The sequence below is a fragment of the Heliangelus exortis genome, chromosome 9 (assembly GCF_036169615.1).
Source record: "Heliangelus exortis chromosome 9, bHelExo1.hap1, whole genome shotgun sequence".
Taxonomy (NCBI): Eukaryota; Metazoa; Chordata; class Aves; order Apodiformes; family Trochilidae; genus Heliangelus; species Heliangelus exortis.
In genome coordinates this window covers 6,996,350-7,016,480 of record NC_092430.1, presented here as the reverse complement: position 1 = coordinate 7,016,480, position 20,131 = coordinate 6,996,350, and the positions used below count along the sequence as shown (strand labels likewise).

Sequence of the window (20,131 nt, the reverse complement as noted above, 5' to 3'; positions counted from 1 at the left end):
ATTTTGCAAGAGTGGTGGGAGTTGAGGAGGAAGCTGGCTCAGAGAAGGCTTGGGGAAACAGGAGGTGTGGAGATGCTGAGGGTAGAATTAGTCACAATGAACTGAAACAAGTAAAAGCAGAGCAATGATTTTGCATTACTACTCCATGTAGTACGTAGCTGAAACTACTGAACAAATGAGAATTGATCAAAAGTAGAAAGACAAGAGTTTCAGAAATCTGTTGTATACCTATGTAAGAAATGCTGATATTCAAGAAGTGATAAAGGATTGTATCCACTGTGGCACAAGGTCATGTAGGAAAAAGTAAATATAGTCAGTTTAATTAATATAAAAACTAATATGGCAGTAGTAGAAAGCTCTAGCAGTGATTTTATTAAGTACTCCATTAAAAATGGTGGCATGCCAAGTGCTTTCTTTGAGGCCATGAGTCTATTTTTTTCCACTTATCTTAAGAGGGATCAGAATATGGGTTTTCTGCAGGCTAGATGATGCCTTCCAGTGTGCAGATGTCCCAGCAAACTCAAAAGAAGATTAAATATCAGAAAAAGACTGCTTTATTCTGTCTCTGCATAGGTGAATGCCTAATGTGGGAGCAATGAACTTCATCTGGCTTTTATGGCTTGCACTGTGACACACAAAAAATTGTAGTTTGATTATTTTTATGAATTCTAATTGTATGTTAAGGAGATGTATTGAAATATTGTGTTTACATAATTAGATGCTTTGCAATAAAAAAAATATAGTTTCTATAGGCAATTTAGCTATTCCATTGACACATTCAAAAGAACTGAGACAAAATATTTTCAGTTTTCATTAGGACACTGAAGTACTCTAATTCAACAAGATTTTGCAGAATTTTTTGAGACATGTCTTTAAATTTTCTTCTATTCTCCTTGCTAGCCTGGACTGCATCACTGGCAATATTTGATGGATGTGGGTTCTTGCACTGTTTCTACCTTCATACATCAGGAAGAGGTAAGTGCAGAGATGTTGCCTGAGATCACACTTCAGAGTTCAGAATATAAATAAAAGCTTCCAAATTGCATTAAGTCCCAGTTTGCAAGTTCTTATTCATCTGAGTCTTTGTAAGAGTCTGGGTTTTTCCCATAATTTTACTGGAAAACGTGTGTGAGTCTTCTACTGAGTCTTCTGTCATTTTTACATCTTGATTCTTTAGAAATAATAGTTAAAAAAAAACACAACTACATTCAAATCTATTTTCATTGCTTTGTTGGTGAAAATAAAAGAATTTTCTTGCACAGTCTCTGTGCAAGCTAGGAATGGGGTTTTCTATCCAGTTAGTTCCAGGTGGTCCCTTGAGTTGATGGGGTCTCTATGTTAATCACCTCCATGCTTAACAGCTGCATTCCTGCTTTAGTGTTAAGTGCATAGGAATCAGCTGAAGAATTGTGAAGAAAAGATAAGTATTACAAACTTGGCTAATTATAAGGAGAGAATGGGAATTGTGTTAAGAGGTTTTCATTGAGGTTCATAATTTCATTCATCAGCTTCTGCAAAGGTTGGATCAGCTTTGTATCACAACTTAAAATTGGAGTAGTTCTTTTGTGAAGGAAGGGTCCACCCTAAATTAAGTGTGAAATTGGAGCCTTGAAGTGCAAAAGTCTTAGATCAAAATAAAGAGGGAGGTATGGAGACAGCTTAGCAAGTAACCTGGCTTGGACTGTAGATGGTTCTGTGTAGTGAAACAGTGAAAGTTACCTAAGAGCCACATGAGGAAGCTGGTAGGAACAGGAACAGTAGGTGGTAGCTGTAGGGTTACTGTAGAGTCAGCTGCAGCTCAGATGAGGCTTTCTTACAAGTACACTAAGTCAGGGAAAGCCCTAGGACTTGGTAGCAATCATGAGGGGGATGTTATTCCAGGGGGAAAAACAGGGAACTGCTCTCACAAGGAATTCAGAAAGAATACTTTAATTAACAGCTTCTGTGCTTTGGAAAAGGAATAGTGGGTGACTAAGGCTTCCTGTTTTCATAATCTTTTCTGTGTTCCATGAAGTATATTTTTTAAAGTCATTTGATTCAACATTTGTGAGGGGATATAGTACAGCTCATTAAAGAGCCAGTGTTAATTTTCCTGTAAATCTGGCAAACAGGCTTAACTTGGTGTTCACTAATGACATTGAGAAATGGAACTGATTCATTACTGCTAATGATGAGCTGGCAGAAGGGTTAAATTTAGATGTAAACTATGCCTCTGGGGAAAAAAAAAATGGATAGTTCTCTATTATGTGGTATATCAGATCAAGAAAGAGTTGTTTGTTTTGTTTTGGTTTTTTTTTTTTCTTCCTTTATATGCCATCTTCCTGATATTTACCTCACTTGTTTCCATAAACTCTTCAAAATCAAGTGGGGGGAGATGGATGATGTTTGTGCTTTCACATAGTGTTTCTTTTCTCTATGCTAATATATTCAGAGAGCCTTTTAATGAATAAAAAAGAACTTCAGATATATAAATCAAAATATTAAGATTGTCCTATAAAGAACTAATTTTCTGACTTAGGCAATTCAGCTGTGAGTGATAAATACCATCAGCATAAATTACAGAATTAGGGCTTTTATTGCCAGGATTTGGGCATATTTTAAGTTGCATGTCTGGATTTTTAAGAAGACAATACAAGGAATATTTTTAGCTCATAAAGTGTATTGATTTTGAAAGTGAATAAAATGAAGGTGTTTGTACAGCTCTTCAAAAAAGATAAAAGAGAACTGATGTTTAGTCCATGCTATCAAATTCTGACCACTTACCTCTGAGGAATTTAAAATTAAAAAGCTGTGATTTTTATGAATGATTTCCTGCCAACCAGTATGTGAATGTTTTTAGCTTCATTTCACAAATAATGAAACACAAATGAGAAGTCAGATTTTTAACTGAAACTGCTGGATAGATCATTCATGTATTTAGAGGGAATCCTTTGACCAAGAAAGCCATCAGAGAGAGAACTTCCTCTATATTTGTGTACATCTTTTTTATTTTTTTGAGAATGGAGCAGCCTTAGACAAGTATATGTAAGATTGAGAAAGAAAGAACAGAAGGCAGGATGATTCTTAAACCAAGACTGAAGACAGGATAGGTTGTATTGGTACCTGGAGGTGCTTGTTAGGTAAAGTATAAACCCTATGTGTTGAAAATTGGATTTTAGAATTGAAAACTTCCAGATACTTATCCAAGAGAAAATTAACTTATTTTATTATACTTGGGCTTTATGAGAGCTGTGGAGAGCACTTTGCATGGCTTATGCTGTCAGTTTTCAAGCCAGGTGTATTCAAGCTGAATTAAGTGTACAGAAGAGCCATTCAGGTTATCTGGGAACAGGATAGCTTATCATATCACAGAACACTGAAAAGATTTGGTTTGTTTAGACTGGGTAAATGAAGGCTAGGACAAGATAGAACTACTACTACAAGACTATAGACATATCAAGGGAATAAACTGCAGGGACCAGACAAGCAAAATACTCCATAAGCCAAAGGTCAATATTAGCAGAGTTACCAGTGGTCATGGATAAATTCAGGTGGGCAAAAAGAAGTGAGTGTCCAAGATGTGTTTTCTTACAGCAAGTGGAGTCTGGAATGGAAGATTTAAAGTATATTATGTACACCCTGTGCTCAGATTGTATCAAACTGAGAAGACAGGCATCCCTCTTTTGAATGCTTTGACTCCATCATGCAGTTCTGCTTCAGCCCATCCCTAAGGCACAGACCCTTCTCCTTCGCTGACTTTGAGAGTGGTGTCTAAACAATGTCCCTTGGACTGGAAATTATTTTCCTGATGTGAAAATTTGCAAAGATTCAAGAAGTTTGCTCATGCCTAAATAGAATAAAGCAGAACCTTTGCAGTTTTTGATCAAAAGGCAGAAGAAAGAGCAACTCATCTAGAAAAGGTGAATGTGTGACTGCATACATAGGTTTTGTACAAATAGAGTAAGCAAAACCAGGGAGCTTAGTAGTAGTGTGGTTAGTGAGCAAACCTCACTGGTTTGTTTATTGGAAGAAGCTGGGTAGAAGTGGAGAGGAGGGACCACAGCAGCACATATAGGTCTCCATGGTGTGTTGGCCTTTAGGCCTTAATGTAAGTAGCCTGATTTGGACAACTTAGCAAATCCAACCATCTTAGATGTGCATGAAGGCTACAGAAGTGTTTTCAGGCCACTAGCAGTTGCCTAGGGAGTCAGCCACCTTGCTGGTTTCACTTGATAAATGTGGCTTAATAATTAATTTCCATCTGGATGAGATGTTACTTCACCAGCTTGTCTAAGCCTGGACAAAGGAATTGGCAAGCCAGCTGGACTTTAGGGAGCAAAGCTTCATTGCTGCTAATAAACCAAGGGAGTATTGCAGGGATGATTTGCTTTTTTCAAAGAATAATGCATTTGAAGCTTTGGTTCATAGCTGTTCAGTAGAGTTTTTGTTTCCTGGGTTGTAACCTGGATATTGTGCATTTGACACAAAGCCTAGAGCCTCAGTTTTGAAGTAGTAGCAACCACAACTACAATGAGAACTGTTATATTAGCTGCTGCTACAACTGAAGGGAGCTGAGCATTGTTAACAGGTTTATCTTAAGGCAAATATTGCTTCAAATTCCATTTTCAATATCTGAAGTCTGTATTGTTTTCTGTTGGATATGGAAATGGCTTGTTATGTGCCAGATTCTTCTGACTGTCTCTTAATTTACTTCCAGAAATAAGGTGTGTATATAAGGAACAATATTTGTTTGGGTTTTTTTCAAAGGGTGATATCAGATTTTAGTTGATTTTCTGCACCCAAACTCCCTGTGGGAGTGATTTCTTTGCCTGGGAAAGGCACTTAAAAGACATGGGAAATGGACAGAACCTACTTACAGTGTAAGCAATCCCAGTTCAAAAGATTTTCAATAGTGTAAAAACCAAAACTTACAAATTAATCTATCTTATTGAGACTTCATGGAATACTGATTTACTCGAATACTGGAATACTTTAGAGAACATTTTAAAAAGATTGATGAGCAATTAATGGCATCAATTCAAAAAGACAAAATCTTCACTTGTTCTGAAGTTTCTACAGCAGACATATGCTTGTGTAAGTTTTAGGGAAACATCATGTCCTGAGATAGCCCCACTATAAAGCCCCAGTAACTCTTCCTCAGAGCTGGTTTTTCCTTTCCTGTGGAGCATAAACTCACTTTTTTTTTTTTAACTTGTTCTTTATAATTAACCACAACCCAATTAAATGCTATCTTCCCCATGTTCTTTGAAAATAACCTGGAAAATCTTTTGTGCATGTTTTGTAAGTTTAGATACAATGAACCTTAAGTAATTGTATTTTGTACTGTGCTGTAATTATATTGCTGTAATTCCCTCAACCCTGGTGAAAGTGCAGCTTGGTAGAGTTTTGTCTTATCAGCCTCATGGAAACTGTAGTGGGCTTTGTCATGTGATACCACTGAGATCTGATGGAGAGAGTTCTGACAAATTAATCTTTCACATCTTGACTGGAGTTGGAGTTAGGTGGGAAGGACTATTTTTTATCTATAACATAAAATGATGAGAATTTTGATTAATTTAGTTCTATGATAAAGCAGGAATTCTGTATAACCCAGCATGATTTGGGACCTAGGTTTCAAACCCCCTGTTTTTAATCATACTGTGAAATTTTCCATCTTGCTCTTTTTAGAAAGAATATTTTCCATTTCCATCTCTCAAAAGACAGCAACTTCATGCTTAGAATATACACTTCATTCTTTCCCACAGTGTCATATTTTAATCTTATGTTAATTTTATGTTGTCATCTGATCAAAGCAGCAGTCTATTATGTGTTCACAGACTCAAGTCTGTGATTACGCAACACACATGTACTTCAAGTATCTCTAAACAGAATTCATATGTTCCTAAATCCAGCTGTGTATTACAGTACTGACTTTGTTTCCTGTTGTCCTTCAAGTTCTGTGGATACATCAGTAGCAGCCTGATTTGTTTCCTTGTCTGCTGCTCTGTTTTATCTGGACTAGAGCACAAAGTCGATGTTCTGAGATATTTGGCCACATTTTCACATGGTGATGTGATAACATGGCAGCTTGCCTTTTAGCAATGTGTAAAGATCTCTCCTGAATGGCATTATATTCTAGTAATTTTTTTGAATTACTATTTTTTTAAGAAACAAGTACTGAATGACAGTACTTGAGTAATTTCTTACAAAACTGAATTCATAGTGTTTAGAGGAAAAGTTACTGTCTGTTCTGCAGCAGTTATTTGCAGAAGAGAAGTGGATCTAAGACTGATATCTGTTGCTCCCTTAATTTAAACATACTCTTAATTTAGAATAAATTATTCTCAGAGCTTGGCAGGTTGCAAGGATTTATCACAGTAAGAACACTGGTTGCCTGTCATTAAAAAAAAAACAAAACCAAAACAAAACAGAAAAAAACTCCAAGCAATGAAATGAAACTTCGGTGTTATAATCCATGTCTCCTACAATCATCTGTCTGAGACCCCATAAAAGAACCACTGATGTAACTCACAGAGTATGTCCAAACCACCTTTGAAATATCTATGTGAAAAGCAGGTAAAAATATCCCAGTGAGCATTACAAGAGAAGTTATGTGGCATTTACAGGAAACGTTCCATATTATGCAAGAGAGTTTCCAAAACCAATTGCAACAATATATTTAAATTCTTTGGGGTGGGGTGGTAGTGGAAGGTGGGAATCCTGAGCTCTGAGCATATGTTAAATGATAGAATGTTAGAACTCAGGCTTTCAATTTCACCAAACTTATGTTTAGTGTGAACAGATGGGAGTTTTGTTTCCGGATTCTCTGAGCTGCCTTTAAGAATTCCATCTTAGAGAGAGTTCAAGACACTTTTTTTTTTTCCTTTGGCTTAGTCACATACTGGGAAAGACTGAAAATATGGGGATATGTTGATACTTTTCTTTTAAGAATTTCACTGAACAGTGAACAAACTGTTATGCATGTGCAACCTTCTCTTATAAACATAATGAGAAACTATACAAAATAAAGGATGAAAACTGCTGGTTTGGCAGTGAATGAAGATGATAGTCTTGTTGGTAGAGGATGGCAAGTATTAACATACTGGAAACTGTTCTGTGGTTTCTGCATTCTCTTGCTTGTAGTTCTAGTGAGATTTTTCTAAAAAGAGGAACTCTATTTTTATAATCAGATGATGCATCCTGAAGCCTTTTAGATGAAGAATTTTCTAGCACTGCCAGCTGCTGATTTCATTTCAGAAGCATGTTTAGTTTTGCTTGAGATACCAGAATGGGTTGCTGTGGAAGTCAATTTTCAATTACAGCCTTGTTCTGAAAAGAAATAGAAGAGTATCTTAGAAATATCTCATTTTTTTCCCTCTTTTTTTGTCACTGCTTAGAAGGAAGAAAATTATTGCTTAAGCAGTATGTTGTCATATATGCTTAAACAACAAAATATCATGTACTTGAATGTCAAAAATATGCAGTTAGGCATCAGTCTATAAAAAAATCATTGAGTAATCAGAAGGCAGGCTTCTGTTTAATCAGGTCAGATAAGTTTTGACTCCACTATTTTGACTACAGTTCCAAGAAGGTCAGTTAGAATTTGGATTGCTATCTCAATAGAGGCTTGACTGAACTGAATTTAGTTCTCTTTTGCCAAGCACTAGGCACCACAGATTTTGGCTGTACCAAGTGAATTCTCATACTGAAATGGAGTTGATGCACATGAATGAAGGGGATAGTTCAGTTTGAATAAAACTTAGTAATCCTCAAACAATGTGGCACTTCCAGTTCCTCAGACTTGACACAGAACCTAATTCACACTGAATGTAATCAGTTACAGCTCAGTGTTGACTAATCTTCAGCTGAAATCAATAAATCAGCCTGGCCAGAGAGAGATTAGGCAAGTCAGAAATATGTACTGTGATGTTTGCTTTTGTAGCCTTTTTGAGAGGTCAGATAATGGAGACATCAATTAAGAGCAAGGTAAACACCAGGCTTCTTCAGTGCAGTAGCTTTCTCCTTTCTTAAACCAGAGAATGAATTCAGCTTTAGAGCAAGCTGCCAAATCATTGGCTATGTTTATATGCAATATATCAGACATGGCCAGTGAAAACTTCAGTGTTTAAATTTGTTTTATAGAAAACAGTGCAGATTTTGAGTGAAAACATCAATGTTCAAATCTGCTTTACAGAAAGCTGTGGCTTTTTTCAACTGCCTTCACTTCTCAGTGTTTGTTGTAGTTATATCAGCATGACTTAGCATTCAGAATGAAGGTTGGTTGTGATGCACGTGTGTGCAAAGAGTATTTCAATTTCAATAAGACTGAGCAAACCTCAAACAATGTGCTACTTCCAGTTCCTTGGGCCCCAGGTGCAGCCTAAGATTGCTTTCTCCGAAGTGTCTAATTTCTTGTGAGGACTGAAACTACAGTATTTATCCATTGACCTTTATTTTCCAGACTGTTTGATGTAAATATCCTCTTTCTCCTCCATGCCTTGTAATCCAATAGACTTGGTAAATATGGTTTCATCTTCCTCAGATGCAGTTTTTTTACCAGACTTGTTTTATAGACCCCAAACAATGAGGCTTCCAGTAGCCACAGCTGGCATCACTGGGGCTGTAGTTTAGCAGGGAAAGTATATGCTGAATCTGAATGCTGACAGGTGGTTTGGCAGAGAGTTTGTCCTAAAAACTAGAAAGTGTGTTGGCTGGTTTGGTTCTGCAGGCCTACAGAGAGAAGTACATAAAGGGCTTTATGGGGATGTGTCCAGCTCCACAGCAGATGTGGTCATTTGGCTGTAGCCCAGAAAACTTATGGGCATCTTTTTAGAAAAATGAACCAAAAGGCAACACACTGATAGTTGATAGCGATTTCTGGCACTGTTTTGGTACAGCAAAAGCATGCAGGAAGGCATAGCCAGCTGTGAGACAGATGAAGCCACATATGTTTTCATACCCAAGAGGGGGTTTGTGTACAGACTGCAGGCAGGTATAATGCTCAGTGAATGATAGGAAAGTTTATTCATAGAGAATTGTCTGGGTCTGTAAATAAATTCATTTGGATTGTATGGGTGATCACTAGTTTTTTTTTCCTAACTTTCTGACAGCAGTAGAATTTTTCTTGCACTGAAGTCTATAAAGCAGTGAACAATCAAGTTCTTGAATTATTCCCTTTAGCAGTCCAAATTCAAGAATATTGTCTGACTTGGGCATGTGGCCTCTTTCCCAAACCAGGAGTAGCTGTGCCATCTTTCCCATGGCACCTTGCCACTACCACCACCACCTAGGGAAGTCTGCTGAGAAAAGAGGTGCCATGTTCTTTTCCTCTCTCACTTGCTGCAGTACTGAAAATTGCTGCAAAATGAGATGAGAACTGCTCTTGTGATAAGCCTTCAGGGTCAGCCAAGTGTGAGGATGAATTAATCATTTATTTGTGGAGCCTTCTCTTCTCCCCTTGATCAATCAGAGCACAGAAGCTCTTCAGAGGCAGGGAAGCAGAGAGCAGTGTTTGGTTGCTGTAGCCTCAAGGGGAAGGAAGAAAGTTTATCCAACAGTGCTCTGATTCCAGTCAGCAGTACTCTTGGGCACTGGTCAGGGCTCTGAGCAGGCAGTTCAGGGAGTGCTGGTATTACCCAGGACAATTAGAGCATACAACGTGTGTAAAAGGAGAGCTTTCTCCAGTGTGAATTAGAGAGTTTTAAAAATTAAGTGTTCAGATTCTTTGTTACTACTTCCTTCTTTAAACTTTCACCTTTGGGGAGACAATGGGACTAAAAAGATTTGTCTGTGTTTCAGTTCTATTCACAGCCTCTTATGTCAGCACAAAATAAGAACAGTGCTGTGGAGAACTGAGTTCCCAGGATGGGAACTGCTCAGGGCTGGGTGAATGCAGCCAAGGTAATCTGCAGATAGCTCTCTGGATAGTCCTGATAAATCCTCCTCCCCTCTTACAGTTGGTCTAAGGTATTGGACTCCTATTTCTTCCTTTTGTAACTAAGAAGTCACTGCTGGGATTAAAGGAAGCACAGAGAATTTCACGAGGGAGAAGACAGTCAAGTTGACAAAGCCAAATGTTGTCAGTAATGATTATTGTAAAGCTCCCATTCCTAGGCTATTTAGTAATTTCCCAAGTGACTTTAAAACTAATATAACATTTGAGGACAGTTAGTTTATATCTTCTGTAGTTTGTCCTAGAACAAATAATATGCATTTGATCTGTAATTTTTATTTCTCTTATGTATCAAACACGCTTCCTTGAAGAAATGTTAGTCATTAGAAATACTGAGCCCGTCTTCAATATGAGCTGAAATGGAAGAGCTGCAGATCACTGGCACTGCTACAAAGCTGGCCATACTAGGTTGGCTGGGACTAGTCTGAAAGGGATAGATACTAAGGCTACCAACAGAAGTAATTCTTGAAAGCAGGGAGCCTATAGGCTGAGGGATTCAGCTTATATTGTAAATTACCTTTAATAAAATGCACTGGCCAGATAGGAGGTTGAAAACTGAGGTGAGCTGTTAGTATTAGCATACTTAGCCTATTAGTGAATCACTGTTGAAAACTGGAGGGCACAATTCAGGAAGATGAATTAGGTGATTGTATCCCAGTTTCACTGGGCACTTCCTTCCTTTACAGGCCTACTAGACACAACCACTGAACAAATATGGGAAAACAGATTCTGCTATGTGTGTTAGATGATTTTGGAGGTGTAGGCGTTCTTCTTTCTACTGCAGGGTTGAGAACCAGCCATCGAGGCTGTGTTTTTTCTACTATATCCTGTAATATGATTAGTTAAGTACTTCTGAGGATAAGAGACCAGATGTAATGCTGCATTACCCCCGTGGTAGATCAGGTCCCTTAATTTCTAATCAGGATGTGTCAAGCACTGTTTAAATTGTCTATTATCAGATATACACTTTGCTATGGTTTCACTTAGGTACATGATGTTTTGTCTGCTTCAGGAAGAGCCTGAAGATACTTACCCGGAAGATAGGACTCCTTTTACTCCAGCCTGTAACAGAAAATAGGAGGCTGAACACCTGGCTTTTGGACACCTATGTCTATTATTATTTTCTACCTTTTTTCTTCTTTTTTGTTACTGCTGTGGTCCTGCAGTGACAGCAGGAGATGGAAGAGCTGTCATATTTGTTCCCACTTGGCCTTCCTGGCTGACTAGCTCTTGTACCAGCAGCAAATGTCTCTGCATGGAGCCTGCCTGGAAGAATGGAAAAGGCATAGCAACCAGAGCTACTGGTTGTGGAGTAAGGAACATCTTGAAAATACCAAGTAATCTCTTTTGACCTAAATATATTGCAATAGATTTGCCAAAAAAGTCATGGCAGCTTTTAAATGTGCTTATTAAGGATGCATTTGAACTCAAGCAACTTGAGATTTGCAGTCAGCTGTTACGTCATCTACAGTACTCTTTGAATGCTTAATCAGATTTTTTTTTTTTTTGACAGAACTATACCCTGAAAGCCAACTAAGTGATCAAACTTAATAGGGGCAATGGGAGAAACTAGGTCTTAACTTTGGAAATTCCTTCTTCCTTTTGTGAATGTACAATCACTGACAGCAGAAAATGCCAGTAACTGAGGCAGCCTGCTCCTGCATGACAGCACTCCAACAATTGGCTGCTTACTTCCTTGCCACCCGCAGTTTCCAATATGTGCACTGCCACTCCATGTCAAGCGTGAGGTACCTGAGTTTTTAATCACAGATAACTAGGGCAAGGCTCAGACCAGAGAGAAGCTCTTGCTGTCTTAATCTTATATACTTGGAGGGAAAGTCGTGTGTATAGTCAGGAAACTCTAGCACCTGTGGGAACACCACTGTGATTTTTGTTAGAGATTTTATTTTACCAAGGGGCTGCCATTTCAATTGAGCTAAACCTTAGCCACCTTGCTGCTTGTGCTGGTAAGATGCTAAACCATCTATGGTCAGCTAGAAGGACCTACACGAAATTGATGTTGGCATTGCCAGAAATGGCTTGCTCAGCAGCTTCATCCCAGGGTCTCCAAAAGCAGAACTGTCATCAGTCAAGTGTGGTGGCTTTCACCACAATTAGTCAAGTCAGTAACACCATTAGAGAGGAAGTATTCAGAGCTGATGAGAGGATTTTAAATCACCACCAGGACTCCCAGTTATTCCTCTTCAGTTACTGAGGACATGTTCAAGAAATAAGGCCAAACCAGCTTTTTTACAATACTATGGTAGCAGTTTGGTTTGGGCATCATGGAATGGCTACAGAGGTAAAGCTTGCTTCTCACTAACAGTGCTTCCAGTGAGCAGGTTGGAATGGGATTGCTAATGGTGTCAAGCATTGAAGATGGACTTAAGAAATAAATGAGTGGTAACCTTTGGAATAAAACTATCACCCAAAAATATTCTTAGCATTTTTATATGAAATATGCATTTAGCAAGGTATGTGAAATGCTTACCATGCCACGGTGCAGGTTAGAGCCATCCACTGAAAGACCAGTTCTGCTAGCCAAGATATTGTGCCTGGTATTGCTGAAAGACTCTTGCCCATATAGAAACCACATTGCAGGAAATAAAAAGCCATAGATGGTTCAGAAGTGACTGCAGTGACCATTTTGTCTCATTTTTGGGAGCTGTGACACAAAACCATAAGATGATAGTGAGGTTTAGATCTTGTACGGGGAGTCAAACCACCTGACTTTCACTGTTGCTCTACAGAAAAGACAAGAAGTTTCTAAATCTTACACAAGAGGAGGACAACAGCTTTTAGGAGCTTCTAAAGTTACACAAAAATTGTGGGAGAACTGGGACAGCTCAGGCCTGACACTGCCTGTCCTCCTTCCTTGGCGTTTACTCTGAGATAAACCCAGCTGGATTAAAAAAAAATGATTCATTGCCAAGTGCTTCTGTGACCTGGAACTGGAGCAGTTACAGCTGACAACAGTTCTCTTTCTCTTATTTGCCTTGATAAGCAAAATTCTTTTCCTTTCCATGATGATTTCAACTTATTTAGGTATGTTGCTCACATCAATATCAGTGGCTGTTTGTCTGCTGGAGCCCTTTGGACTCTGCACTATTCCTATTCACATGATGCTCTCACATTCCTTCTGGAAGCAAAAATGCGTGTTCATGCTGCTAGAGAGTGAAAACTTACTGATTATACAGAGATTGGCAGATCTTGTTCCAGCCTCTTGGCAGAGGCAAAGAGGCTGCATTTTTATAAGTGCTGAGCCAATAAAAGCCTTCCTATCTTTGTAGTGATGTTTCTTCTCTTCTGGTTTCTATCTTCCTCCAAACTTTCCTCTTGTATGCAAAGAAAGAAGGCCTCTTATTCCTGCATCAAATCAGTGAGAGGCAAGGTTTGGAGCAAATAGTCTCATTGTAATGATGTTTCTGCTGGAGCCTTGCAAGTGGAACTGCCTACAGCAAGTGCACAGGCAGTTTAATGACTGACACATCCATTTATATTAACATATTATAGCAGAAGATGGAGCTGTTCCTGCAGAGTCCCCATAGCAAGGAGCAGTGCAAAGTGGTTTTCTAGTGCCTGGAGCTCTGTCCACACTCTGGGCTGCATTGCTTCTCCAGAGGGCAGTTTTTCTCTGCAAGTTTTACCTCTGCTGAGACTCCTGAACCTTTATAGTCTGTAGGAATTTCTAAAAGACAAAATAAAGAGGTCTGCTTGGCTTAAGTTTGGTGGCCTCTGGTTATAACTTGTGTAAGACAAGCAGTGACAGAGAAAATGTCTAATGGGTAGATGGAAAGACAGCTTAAATCCTCAGATGCTGTGTTTTTGCTTGGGTTGTTTGTTTGTGAGCATTAAGTATTTTCTTTTAGTGATTCAACAATCTTTAGTGATTTCAACAAGACAAGAGGACACAGTCTTAAGTTGTGCCAGGGGAGATTTAGGCTGGATATCAGAAAGAATTTTTTTACGGAGAGGGTGATCAGGCAATGGAATGGACTGCCTGGTGAGGTGGTGGATTCTCCATCCCTAGAGACATTTAAAAAGAGACTGGATGTGGCACTCAGTGCCATGGGCTGGGAACCGCACCGGTGGGTCAAGGGTTGGACTTCATGATCTCTGAGGTCCCTTCCAACCCAGCTAATTCTATGATTCTATGATTAATTTTTTATCAGAAAATGATTCTTGCATTTTTGTTTTATGTTTTTGTTGTTTAATGGTAAGCAGTGGGAGATTTTAAAAAATTAAAGTGAACTTGCTTTATGGAGCCAATATGAGAGATTATATATTACAGTGTTTTCCTTCTGCTGAAAATCCTGAGAGCAAGTAAAGCTCAGAGAAAACTGAGAACTCTTCAATGCAATGAGTGGCTAAAAAAGTGGTTCGGTTTTAGTTCATGGGTTTGGTTTCAAGAAAAAAGGGAGTTTATGGAGAACTATAATGCTATGGAGACAATTGTTTGAACTTTGGATTTGCTAATACTAACAGTCTTGGGAGGAAAATCCTTGGTAGCAGGGCACAACAAGGCCAGTGATTTCATCTATGTTGGCAAAAGCTTTGCTGAAAACATCACTGCAGTGGAAAAAAAAAAAAAAAGAGAGAGAAGAGTTGTATCATCTGTATAGAAAAATAACAGATGAAGGAAGTGGTGTCCTGAATCTGATACAAATGAAGCTAAGAAGAAGATAGAGGACCTGAATTTGATTGCCCTGTGGTGTGTTGAACTCCCTTGTTTTATTGCACCTTTATGTGTGCAATCAGTATTTCATTCTGATGAGTTAGATTGTGTTTCATAGTGGGAGAGAAGTCTTTGAGCTTATCTAGGAAAATCACATAGGGGTTATGGCAAGTAATCAATTCTTTTAAAAACTGCAAAATGGGAATCCAGAAGTCCTAGCTTAGGACATAAATAACATTAAAGCTATAATGTAGGATTTCCCTCCTGTTAATATGGTAGCAGGATTTGGCCTTCATGTTCAGCCTCCTATCTGACATGCAAGAGCTCTGATGAAAATTGTTGTGGTAACAAATGCTGATAAGGCAAAGCAGAACTTGTACTGGAAACATTCTCTTTTCAGCCAGTTATCAAAGTCCTTGCAGCTTCCCATCAAAGCAAGTGAATCCCCGGCAGCATATATTGAACATGGTAGTTGCTCCTGAATGCTGAAAGACCAGCCAGCATAAAGACATCTACATAGTTGCTTTTTTTTGATGCTGTTATTTAGTTGTAATATAAATTTTCCACCCTTCAGTTGTTTCATTTTCTTGTCTTCCAACTTGCTTTCTAGTTACTTATCTGCCAAGCTTTGAACTGTGCTTAACTCCCTTTGAACCCCCCTTCATCTGGAAGCAGGCCCAGCCTGTGGTAGAAAGGGTCTAAAACTAATTTGTTGTAGCAGAGCTTTATTTGACTAGAAGCAGACAAGGATGTGCTTTATTGTTAAGCTTTCATGCTGCTGTCCAGCTGGGAAAAGCTGAAAACTAGAGCCCTTTTAAAAGCAGTTATGCAATTATGTGTTTTTTAAATGCTTTAAGAATCATTTAGTGCAAACTATCCAGTTCTGTGCTTAGCAGTAATGCTGGGGTAGTGTAAAAGTACCAGATGGCATTTCAAGGCTCCTCAGCACTGGGACAGAAACACCACCGCCCCTGAGGTTGGTGTGTAAGGCACATATTGGGCAGAAAGCTGCAAAAGCATTGGAAGAGCACCTTCTATTTACTTTTATTTACCATCTTTGTGTTGGGTAATAAAAAACTCACTACTGCTATACTATTGCTCCTGCTGCCACCCCACCACTAAGCAGATCTTACCTTGAGTACCTCATGGCAGTGTATCTTTTGGAAATTTGTTGCTTGTTTCTGCTGATGACTAAATATATGGATGGGGACAAGCTATTTGACAGTCTGTTTCATGACATCTGAGACATAGTGCACTTCATAACCTGGAAAAATACTACTTTCATCTCTGCTCCTTTGGTCCACCAAAGGACCTTTTGAAAGGGCAGCCCTGGGAAAGTCTGGGCTGGATTCCTGGAATGAGCAGAAGTTGAGAGCTGGAGGCAGGAACATAGGGACTCAGGATAGCATGGACTGGGACCACAGGCAGAGGAGTGGATGGAATCCTCCCAGGATGCTGTAATGAACAGGTGAAGAAGGCCCAAAGGAAAGAGCAAAGGGTGAAGGTGAAGGGGTTTGATCCTCATGATCCCTCAAATTTGTGCTGAGTATGGTGTGTATTACAGGAGACTTAGCTGAAAGCTAAATTACAAGACAGAAAATCAGCTCTCTCCTGGCCCAAACATTTGGGATACAAACCAGTTGCTAGTCACTGACAATCATGGATGGAGCAAAAATCAGTTGGGATATTCCTGACATTACTGTAGGTGCTTGCTTCATGTCAGGAGGAGATGGGAGTGAAGCTTGTGAGGTTCCATCACCAGAAGGGGCTGTGTACATTAGGTAGGAGTGTGTGAAATAGAGAAATGTATGTGCCCACATCCTGGACAAGCTCGTGGGACAGCTTCATGCTTCTCTGGGATACTGTATCCATGCAACTCAGCCATGCTCTCAGTTAAATGGACCAAGAAAACTTTATAAAAAATGAGATGGGTAAGATTAAGTAGGCTTAACCTTGTTCATCCTGGCATAGAGGATGCATAACTATTAGCAAGTGTATAAATGGAATTACTTTCAGCTGCTCATGACTTAAGTCTGGTACCCTACTTTCTGCAACACAGAACAGTGTAGAAGAGCAATTGGAAATCATGCAGGCATAGTCAAAGAACTTACATTGATCAATTTCTTACTCAACATGCCTCACAGCATGAGGTTTCAAATGTCTAAAACCATATAGTAAAACTACATAAATTGTTTGCCTGCACTGGGATTAACACCAGAACTTAGAAAGGAGGTGTTATTGCAGGTGTTTAGAGGTGTAGGAACTGAGGCAGATGCAACCACTTATTGAAAACTTGCCTTGACTAGGCCTGGGATTTGCCTGGCTTTCTCTTGGAATGAAGTTAATGTTGCAAGGAAAACTGTTTCATTTTGGTGATTGAAGGATCGGTTACCTGTGCTATTTCCCTTCAGTTCTAAGGGGAACAGGCAGAGAGGAACAGGTTGGTAATGTTGAGGTATGTAGGCAGTGTGTATGGTGGTGCTGTTTGCAGACCAAAATGAAAGAGAAATAGGTGGCTGGTGTAGCTGGTTCTCAAAGTGTTAACAAAATAAGACCCATGCTTCACTGATCCCAAGGGCACACTGAACTTGCTCTGACAACAGCAGTTCTGCTTGCTGGTATAATTTGCTCTCACTGATACCTGGGTTTATTTATATCACAAAGGCACTTGGCACACAAATTATGCTGCTGTGATGGCATTACCTGGTTGTCAGACTGGGAAAGAAAGCAAGCCTTGATAGAAAGTAGCTCTGGGAGGAATTATTTATTTCAGTTAGATTTTTAAGAGCTTTTTTTAGTGTTAGTTCTCTTCTCTGTTCTGCTAGAAATCATTAAATATGTTTACTTTTGGGACAGGTTCTCTTTTCACCTGCTCTGATCAACAAGTCTCATTGCAGAATATTTACAGTTGCATAAATGGTATAAATGAAAACAACTACCAGACTTTGAACTTGGAAATAAACAAGGTGTGTGTGCACCCCCTGAACCTTCTTAGCTTCCTTTGCAATAGTTTCCAGTGTGCCCAGATGCTGAGGTTGTGATGTTCAGCTGCTGGGTTGTTGAAATTGGCCTCATACTTGCAAATCCTTGTCAGAGGAGCCAGTATGCATTTAGCATACTGTGCAGTTGACAGCAATGATGCTCATTTAAGTGACTTTGCTCAGTTCAGGAGTAAATTTGGTTATTTGTGTCAAAACACTTGAATCTCAGAGTAAGACCAGTGTTGATCCTCTTTCCATGAGGCAGAGAAAGCTAACGTGTTAGGGGTTGGAGGAACAAAACAACAAAACCACAAAAAAAACAGACAAAGTGGATTATTTTCTCTATTGCCATATCTGTTTTATAACATTATTTAAAATTAATAGGGGACAGTTAGTCAGCCACATCCTCAGCTGCTGCAGACAACTTTGGAAGTTATGCCCCCTTATCAATGGTGAATTGGCCTCCTGATGGAACACACAGTTATCCATATGAATTTGAATAACTGGGGAGATTAAAAATGAAGTCATTAGAATTAATCCAGTTAGGATGAATATTCAAAAAGGCAGGAGAATTTTATGACTGATGCTATGGACTCTGCAAGATCAGGGTAATTAGATTTCATGCTTCACTTCTTGCACCTGAGCTACTGCCTAAGAGACAGGGCCTCCAGTGTTCATAAATCCAGTCCTGGCTGGAGAATCTCTGGACAATTCACATGACAACTTTACAGCAGTTTATTTTCCTGCTTCATTGATGCAGACCTTAGAACCTCACAGATATTAATTTATTATAGCCACTACTTTTGGCTCAAGCAAATCAGTTCTGTGACCTTCAGAGGTAATCAAGCCCATCTTACATCTCCAACTTTGCTGCAAAATTTTTTTCTTCAGGCAAATATGTAAGAAAGGTTGTAACTTCGGCAGAAGAGTTCCTTTCTTTGAAAGACGTTGATAAGAAAGGGTGGATGCCAGAGCTAAGGAAAGCCATACCTTTGGGGGCAGTATGGAAGAATGGAAACAGAAGCTGGTATCTCTGCAAATGCAAGGCATTGAGAAAGTCTCAGAACTGGATCTCACACTTAACTAGACAGTATCCACTTCTGTGCAGGTGAATCTTTCGTTTCTTTAAAGCTGAGTTGGATTTCCTCAAATATGTGGAAACATGCAAAATTCATGTTCTAGAGAAAGTGAGAGCAAATCTATTCAAAATCTAATCAGTGACACCCAGTATCACTTCCATGGCAGTGGCTCCCTGTCCAACCAGTTGTACTCTTGCTTTTTGATCTGAGTAATTAATATGAAATACTGTAATTTATTTAGAAATAGAAGCAAAAGGGACACTATTGGTTCGGGGGAGTGGGAGAAAACTTTGCTCCAACATTTTTGTTACCCCTCTATGATGTCAATCTTGTGCTTATGGGAATACATTCCTTATATCAAGTAAAATAGCAAACAGTCCTCCCCATCTTGTTAAAGAACCGGGGTATTGGTTATAAAACCTGTACATGACCAATGTAGCTCTAGGAAAGGAAATCATGTCTATCTAGGAAACAAAACTGCCAAAGCCTTCTGGTCAGTTTAGTTTCCTTTTTATTTACACCCTCTTAATTCATCTGCGTCTTTGGAATGCATAGACTAGAACTGCATGTTGTACTTAAGATGTAGGCAAAGCAAGGATTTATATAGCAGCAAGATGGTACTTTCAAAACATTTACTTCCTTCAAAACAGTATACTTCACACCTTATTTCTCTATATTTCACTCAGAAATCAGAGTCCTAGAAAAGCAGTTGTTCACACAACTTTATTTCCTTTGATTCAGATCAAGAAGCAAAAATGGACCTACAGATTTACCTAGGTTGAATTGGGCAGGAGTTTTGTCTTGTGCAATGCAGGCCCTTGCATCCCTACCTGTCAGGAGGAGATGCAATTGCTGTACTTGGAGTGGTTCCTCATGAGTGCCAGTAGTGAGACACATTTTTCTCTCTCACTATTTCCCTGCAGGACAGTCCACCTGATGAGGTATCTGGAAGATCAATATTTTTTTGTGAAAGTATCCCACATATACAGTAGATCAAGGTTTATACCTGTTTTGGGGGGCTGAAGCAGCATCCAACACTTAGTGTGAAGAACCAGACCCTGGACTACTAAAGCTGCAAGTTACCCCTGTTTGCACAGTCTGTCTTGATGGAGCTGTGCATCAATTAGCTTGCTGATCCAGGTATAATACACTAGAAAGGATCTTAGTACCAGCAGTTCCTGAGAAATTTGTCAGTGAATTATAAAAACAAGTGTTTAATTAAAAGATTCAATCTCACGAACCAGAGAAGCTCAGAACAAGCCATCTGAACAAGCAAGAACTAGTTAAGACCAGTTTGCTCAGAGCACAGCTCATCAAAGCCTTGGTAGGGAAATTATTCTGGCAACATTGCTTTGTAAAGAGGAAGAAATGGCATTTGTTTTTATCAATGCAGAGCCTGCCATCTAGCAGCTTCTGAAAACTATTTGACCCTTTCATGGGAGTAACATCTTTTTTTCACAAGTGT

The 20,131-nt window shown here is 39.1% G+C and overlaps 1 protein-coding gene across 1 annotated transcript in view; it reads left to right on the top strand.

Moving 5' to 3' along the window:
• The first annotated feature begins 953 nt into the window (after positions 1-953).
• PXYLP1 (2-phosphoxylose phosphatase 1) overlaps positions 954-20,131 on the top strand; it is a 92,605-nt gene continuing 73,427 nt past the window's right edge. The window contains exon 1 of the mRNA XM_071751838.1: positions 954-975. The gene's annotated coding sequence lies outside the window, so the exon portion shown is untranslated. The remainder of the gene's footprint in view (positions 976-20,131) is intronic.